At 37.8% G+C, this 6,417-nt stretch overlaps 1 long non-coding RNA gene across 1 annotated transcript; it reads right to left on the reverse strand.

Annotated features, from left to right (window-relative positions):
• Positions 1-1,580: 1,580 nt before the first annotated feature.
• On the reverse strand, positions 1,581-4,915 carry LOC140683858 (uncharacterized). Its single transcript, XR_012055421.1, has 3 exons — positions 4,842-4,915; positions 3,031-3,210; positions 1,581-1,744 (listed from the first exon to the last, which is right to left on the reverse strand). It is a non-coding gene; the product is annotated as an uncharacterized lncRNA (long non-coding RNA).
• Between the last annotated feature and the right edge of the window lie 1,502 nt (positions 4,916-6,417).

Below are 6,417 nucleotides of genomic sequence, written 5' to 3' on the forward strand. Positions count from 1 at the left end.
ACTTGGTGCTGATTTCAAAATGTCTACTGAAATGAGTTATAAAGACATCACACTATGCTTCTGTTCCTGGGAATATGAAAATAGTTAATAGTCTGCATCCCAAAAATGACAGCAAATCACACCTTTTACTCTTTGAAATTATTCAAAACCACATATCAAGTCAATATTCATGTCTATTTCTGAGTGGTTTCAACTGCAAGTGTTATGCCAAGAATACTCTTGTGATTTGGATTCTAGATTGAGTGAAAAATGCCTCACTCAGATCCAAATAAAATCTCATAGAAATGTTCCCTTCAGACTTGTAATCTTGTGATTTGTGCAAGAATGCTGGGGGTTTGGGTCATAAACCTAGGAAAGACAAGTTTATAGATTTCTGTCATACAATCAGAAATCCTTAACTAGTTTTAGACACAAATCTGCAATATGTAATTTTTATATTACATATATAAATTACTAGTCTTCTTCTGAACCACTCACTACAGAGAAATATTTCATGGTTCAGAATCAATCTTGAGAGTCAGATGACTGGATTCACTCCCTTTATTGTCTGAGAAGGCTCACTTTTCCAGTCCCATGACATTCGTGTAGCGGAGTGGGAGACTGCCCAGACATGACCAATCTTATTTTCAGAGCTGGGTAAGTGAGAATGCCAGCTGTATGATGATTTTAGTGTCACTGTTGATAGGAACAACATGGACTGTAGGAGTACATCACCATAAATGTTATGATTCAAACTGGCTCTGCTGCTGTTTCCTGTGGGTGCTGGGCTCCACTAGAGGAGCTACACACTGGGCTGGAATGCATTAGATGCTGCTGTTAGGAAAATACTGAATTTTTCAAAAGTGGGAAGGTGCCATGCACAGTGATCATCTGATATTTGTAGCATTTCCCATGGCACTGCCAGGGTCCAGCTGAAAGACCTGTAAGAAACACAGAGCCTGAGAAGCAGATCTGGCAATGGCTAGATCTTGTGTTCATGCATTGCTGATGGCAATGTCATGCTACTGCTACCTGGAAGAAAAATAACATGTCATTTCTACTTTTTAATAGCATAGATAATGCAAATTAACTTATTACTTTAAATTTTATTTAACCATCTTTTTATCACCTTATAAACAGTAAGCTGACAGTTAATCAGGCATTAAGTTATGGTCAGGACTCCATAATTGTCCTTTGGTCTTTCTCTATTTTTGCGCCAGGAATTATTTACTGAACTGATTGCTCTTCAAGCTCAAATGAGTCAAGATCTCTCATTTGTCTGCAGTCTTCCTATATACCTTCCCCCCAACCTCCTAGAGGTTGTCATCACTTATGTCAGGCAGGTAAGAAAAATGAGGAAGGGGCATACCTTATCCATGAGTCTGAGCCTCTGTGAGACATGAGGCTCACAGGGATTCTTACAGGCAGCAAGTCCTGGCCTCTCCCTACCTCATCTCATCCTTTATGTGACAGACCCTGCCCCCCTGACCAACACAGTTCTCATAGTTCCTTTAACCAGAACCTTCCCAACTCTTGTCTCCATTAGTTTCTTCCTTTGACCTCTGATTTCACGCCCTGGTCTGACCACTTTTTTCTGTTTATTTTCCAGCATCCATTTGTGGTTCCAGTATTTCTTCACCCCAGTATTTGCTCCTCCAACCCCTTTAATTAGGTGTCCCCTTTTCATACATACCCAAATGTAGCCTGGCATTACCTGTCAGCAGTCTAGACATACCTTTCATGATGGATAGTAGAGGAGGAAAAACTGAAAGAACAAAAGAGAGTTCACAAATAGCAATTCCTCATGGCAACCACTACTCCCAGCTCTCTACAGTGGCAGCTGCTGCTCCTTTTCTGCCTACTCTGCCTTCTCTCTCCCACAAAAAGCAAGCAGATCCACCTGCCTGTTGGACCAAGTTCATTCAGTGCGTTAAATCTGCTAACCTCTCTGTTTCTCAATGGAATTCAGGTTACTCAAACATCAATATGATTATTTAACATTTTGTTTTAAATTGGATTTTGATATTTTGATCTGACTATAGGTTCCTCAGGGCCTTTCCAGTCAAGTAATTAACAGGATAACATTCCCCACTTAAAGTCTTTGTAGCTGCAGTTTTATTCCTTGCTATGAAAAATTACTTTTGGATCAGACTCTAGACAATCTTTTTTGATTATTTATCTAAAACTAAAAGCAGGAAATGATTCATTTGATTTCTGCCAATACTGGAGTGTTGCCACTTTTAGCTCAGGAAGAGTAGGCTTCCTTTGGCAGCCTTTGCTTGCATGATGATGAATGAAGTTCTATGTTTAGTGCTTGCTAAAATTTTATAGAGTCTAAAAAAGCAATCTAAATATGTTATAGGGAGTGGGTCAGTTTTTCAGATAACTATACCATAAGCTCTCATGCTGTGTCACAGCAATACCTTCAATGTACACATAGAGGAGGGACTCTTTCCAAAAAGAGATCTTTAAATACTTGAAAATGCACTATTTGTCATAATAAGCAAATCATTCCCCTGAAGTGAATACACATTAGCAGTTACATTACATAGAGGAAAACATAAATGCCTCTCCTTGTCTTAATGATATAGCACCCAAATTGCATGCAGTCATTTGTCACAAAAAAAGCTTAGACCACCATGGAACAGGCAGTTAAAATGCACAATAAAACGTACTGTAGACCTAACCAGCAAATGCTACCTACTGATGAACAGCAAAGTCTTAGAAGTCTTGACAATATAAATATTTGTCTGTACTAAAAGTTACAATAATTCAATCATGATACCATAATTGTGGGGAGAGAATTAGGCAGAAATGATGCATTTATATCTGATGAAAGTATCCAAGTATCCTTTCAAAAATAACCATAAATTTTACATAAATTGGTCTCACTGGATGTCACTTGTCATTCAGACAAACTCATTTTTAAGGTGTGAATGCAAACAGACAAGTTTGAGTAATTCAGGATGTTTTTACAAATATTTTGTACTCAAATTTGGTGTCCTCAACTTTGTTCTCACTTGCCTTTGTTCTCTCATTGCAACTACTTACCTTTGTGATTTGATGGGATGGTATGTTCAAGTGAGTCAGTTTTCATGTTGAGAACAGTCCACTCATTCATGTACCTTCTCTGCCTCCAAGTGTTCTCAGATCTGGACAGGTAGTCTCAGAAGATTTACCCCTCTGTGAAGACTGTAACTCCACTTGATGTTCACTGTGCCTGGGATCAGACTTTAGTAAGGAAGATACTCATGAACTAAAAGTACGTTTATATACGTATATGATTTTAAGAGTATTGGGCATTTATTAGAACAAGAAAAATGGTGATTTAACTTTTTACTAGAGTTATAGGTAATTGTTTTGTTTGGAGGGCAAATTAACATTATCATTTACTCTTCCATTCACAGTGAACAAATAGCTTGCCTCAGGAATATAAATAGTTTAGAATATCAGCCTATTTTTGTTATTTCATGAAAGTAGCCTGTCTATGTTTAGTTAAAGATTTTGCCTTTCCTGACCTCACCTGTGTTTGTTTTCCATGTGAAGATTTACTTTACACTTTGCTTAATGACATACTTTCCAAAATTAAGGTCTCTCCAGGGCAAATAATGTACAATGTGAGTGACATTAATTCTGCAACTACACCTCACTAAAATTCATTCTAATGCAAAAAACTGGGGAAAGAGAATGAAAAAGTACACAGAGAATGAGAATTATAACAGCTGCATATTGATAATGCCATCCTACTTCCTTAAAAATTGACTGTGGAGCCTGATCAGCTTCTTTGGGTAGTGTATAATTTTTAATAAATGGTCCTATCTTATAAGCTACATCAAAGGCACTTTGCATCATATACATTTGAGACTTCCAGTTCAGAGAGCTTTTGTTATTCTACCTTCTTCTAAACTACTCAGGAAGCATTTGCATTCCTGAAATAAATTTTCATTTGTATCATCTTTGAGATGTGCTCCTGAGAATCATTAAATAAAGAAGAAAAATAAACTAATGGAATAGGCCAGGAATAGTAAAAGATAAATCTGTAGAGAGTCAGGATGTAAATATGGGAAAATGGACAGTTCAGCTAGAGCCACATGCAAGGGCTATCTGGTGCTTTGGTTTCAACCACAGGCAATATCAGGACAAAATACAAATCGTGAATCATTTTCACTACCATTCTATTTCAGTGTTCATTCTGTTCTGTCAGGTATAAAGAATCTCAAAGGAGATTTAACTACCCATTCAAAATTTACATCATCTGCAATTCTATAATACAATTTTTCTATATATTTTAAAAATCTTTCCTACTTTATAGAAAGAATTAGGGCCATACAGAAAATATTAGATGAAGTCAGTTGGCCTATATATTACAGATAACAAGATCTGACTTCCATAGCTGTATTTTAGAGGTTAGGTAAATGAGGAAATGGAGACCTAAAAAGTGATGATAACAATGAAAAATACAGAGAACCATGTTTTCAATGTGAGGACAGATAGCCTAAAAGGACAATTTAATATTTAAATATCACTCTTTCTTGAATAGTTTAATGTCTGTTTCGGATTTAGGGATTAATGTAGTATCCCTTCAAATATATGAGAGCCTTGCATGTATCATAAAGCAAACTATAAAGGGGTAAAACTTTAAGTTTTAAAAAAGCCTTTGTCCACCTTTATGACCCTCAGTCTCTCCACTCTCCCCCCAGTGGAGAAGGCAAGCACTCTCTGCCAATGCATATATAAGACATTTATAAGTGAGCAGGATCCAAAAGGCTTCATCCCGTTTCCCACTGTGTACATTTTCAGATACTGTGTGGGCTATATGGGATTCCCCTCTGTTCTGTTGCTGAAAAATCAGAAACACTCACCTCTGTGGTATGCAGACTGAAAAATCACGCAGAGCTGACCAAAGCTGCAGGTGGACTTATGCCCATTCCCCACTGATGGAAAAACACAAACAAAATGAATGCAATGAAACCAATTGCTCCCCAAAGACTCAGCTTTCCTTTCACCTCTTAACCCCTTTCTCCTCTCTGGCTGCCAGTCACTTTGAATTTTCTTTTTCCCAAGTTGAACTGCCACAGAATGGTCTAGATGTGCATGTTTCTTTCTCACATCTGAGGTCCCCAGACAGGACCTTCCTCAAGCTGTGTGCTGTGTATCTGCTGTTACTGTGCTCTCAAAGGAAAAGTCCTTCATAGCTGTTTCCATCAGAGACCAGTCCACAGCCATCTTTCACCTGAAGAATCAACACTCAGGTACGATCCCATTTTTGGGGTTATCTCAGACCGGTTCCACCTCTTGCTAAGGAAATGGGGAATGATCACCAATGCTGTATTCAAACCCAGTATTTTCTCTTCCTAACTCTCTCAGGCACACTTCTCTCTTCCTTACAATTTCAGATTTGCTCACTCAAGATATTCCTCCACTCTCACTTCTCCCAGCTGCCCTCCCCAGTGGCAGTTCATGATAGATCCATTTGTGTCTTAAGACAGATTGGAAGAAAGGATATATTTTCTTCGTTGTTTATGCCTTATATCACTGAGGACAAAAGAGGCTACTCATATCAAATCTGCAAGAGGCAAGCCCTGAGAAACACCTTTACTGTTCTTCCTCAAATCCAGCTTGTCAAGATATTCCTTGATGATACAAAGACCTAATCAGGAAGTCCTGTTGCTCTCTGGAACAGGAAGAAAGAAAGAAAGACAAAATCTGAGCTCACCTGAAACATCCTAGTTCCTCACATCAGCTGGTGTAATCACATTTCATAGTCACTTATACTAACATTTAAGTGCAAATGAAATTCTGAGGAAACAATTCAATACTGGAAATGTTGTGTGCAGAAGTGTGTTTGATAATGTATTAATTAAAATTAATATCTAGCACATCAGGTAAGTAGATTATTAGCAAAGTTTTCACAGATGTACACTAGTATGCATGACCATACCCAATGGAATAGCATAAGGTGTATTAGAAGACAGATTCTGTGTGCTCTGAATATCCAACAGATAAAGATAAAAACTGAGGAAATTAAATAATTTTTGATTCCTTCAGGGATATTTTTGGAGAGTATAAAATATTTTCCAGAATAGAGGCTCATACAGCTTATCAGAAACCTCATTCAGCTGCGTAGCATTTTGAGAAGCAGCTCTTCTACAACCAGCAGCTATAGAAAGATCTTAAAAATAAATAGAAAAAGCATTTTTGCACTGATGACCTTGTCTGAGATTACATAATGTCTCAGTTACCATGAATGCTGGCTACAGCTTTGGTTTCTGTTGCGTCTACTTGGAAATACATTTCTGCTCTGTATCAACAACATGCCACGTGTGTTTGAGCCAGGGAAGATTTGCTTCTTACTTCCACATTTACTGTGAAAGTGATGGACCAGGAACCTGAGTTTCAGAGAAACTATTTCCTTTGCTGATGGATCTAGCCCACCAA

The sequence above is a fragment of the Taeniopygia guttata genome, chromosome 4, assembly GCF_048771995.1.
Source record: "Taeniopygia guttata chromosome 4, bTaeGut7.mat, whole genome shotgun sequence".
Taxonomy (NCBI): Eukaryota; Metazoa; Chordata; class Aves; order Passeriformes; family Estrildidae; genus Taeniopygia; species Taeniopygia guttata.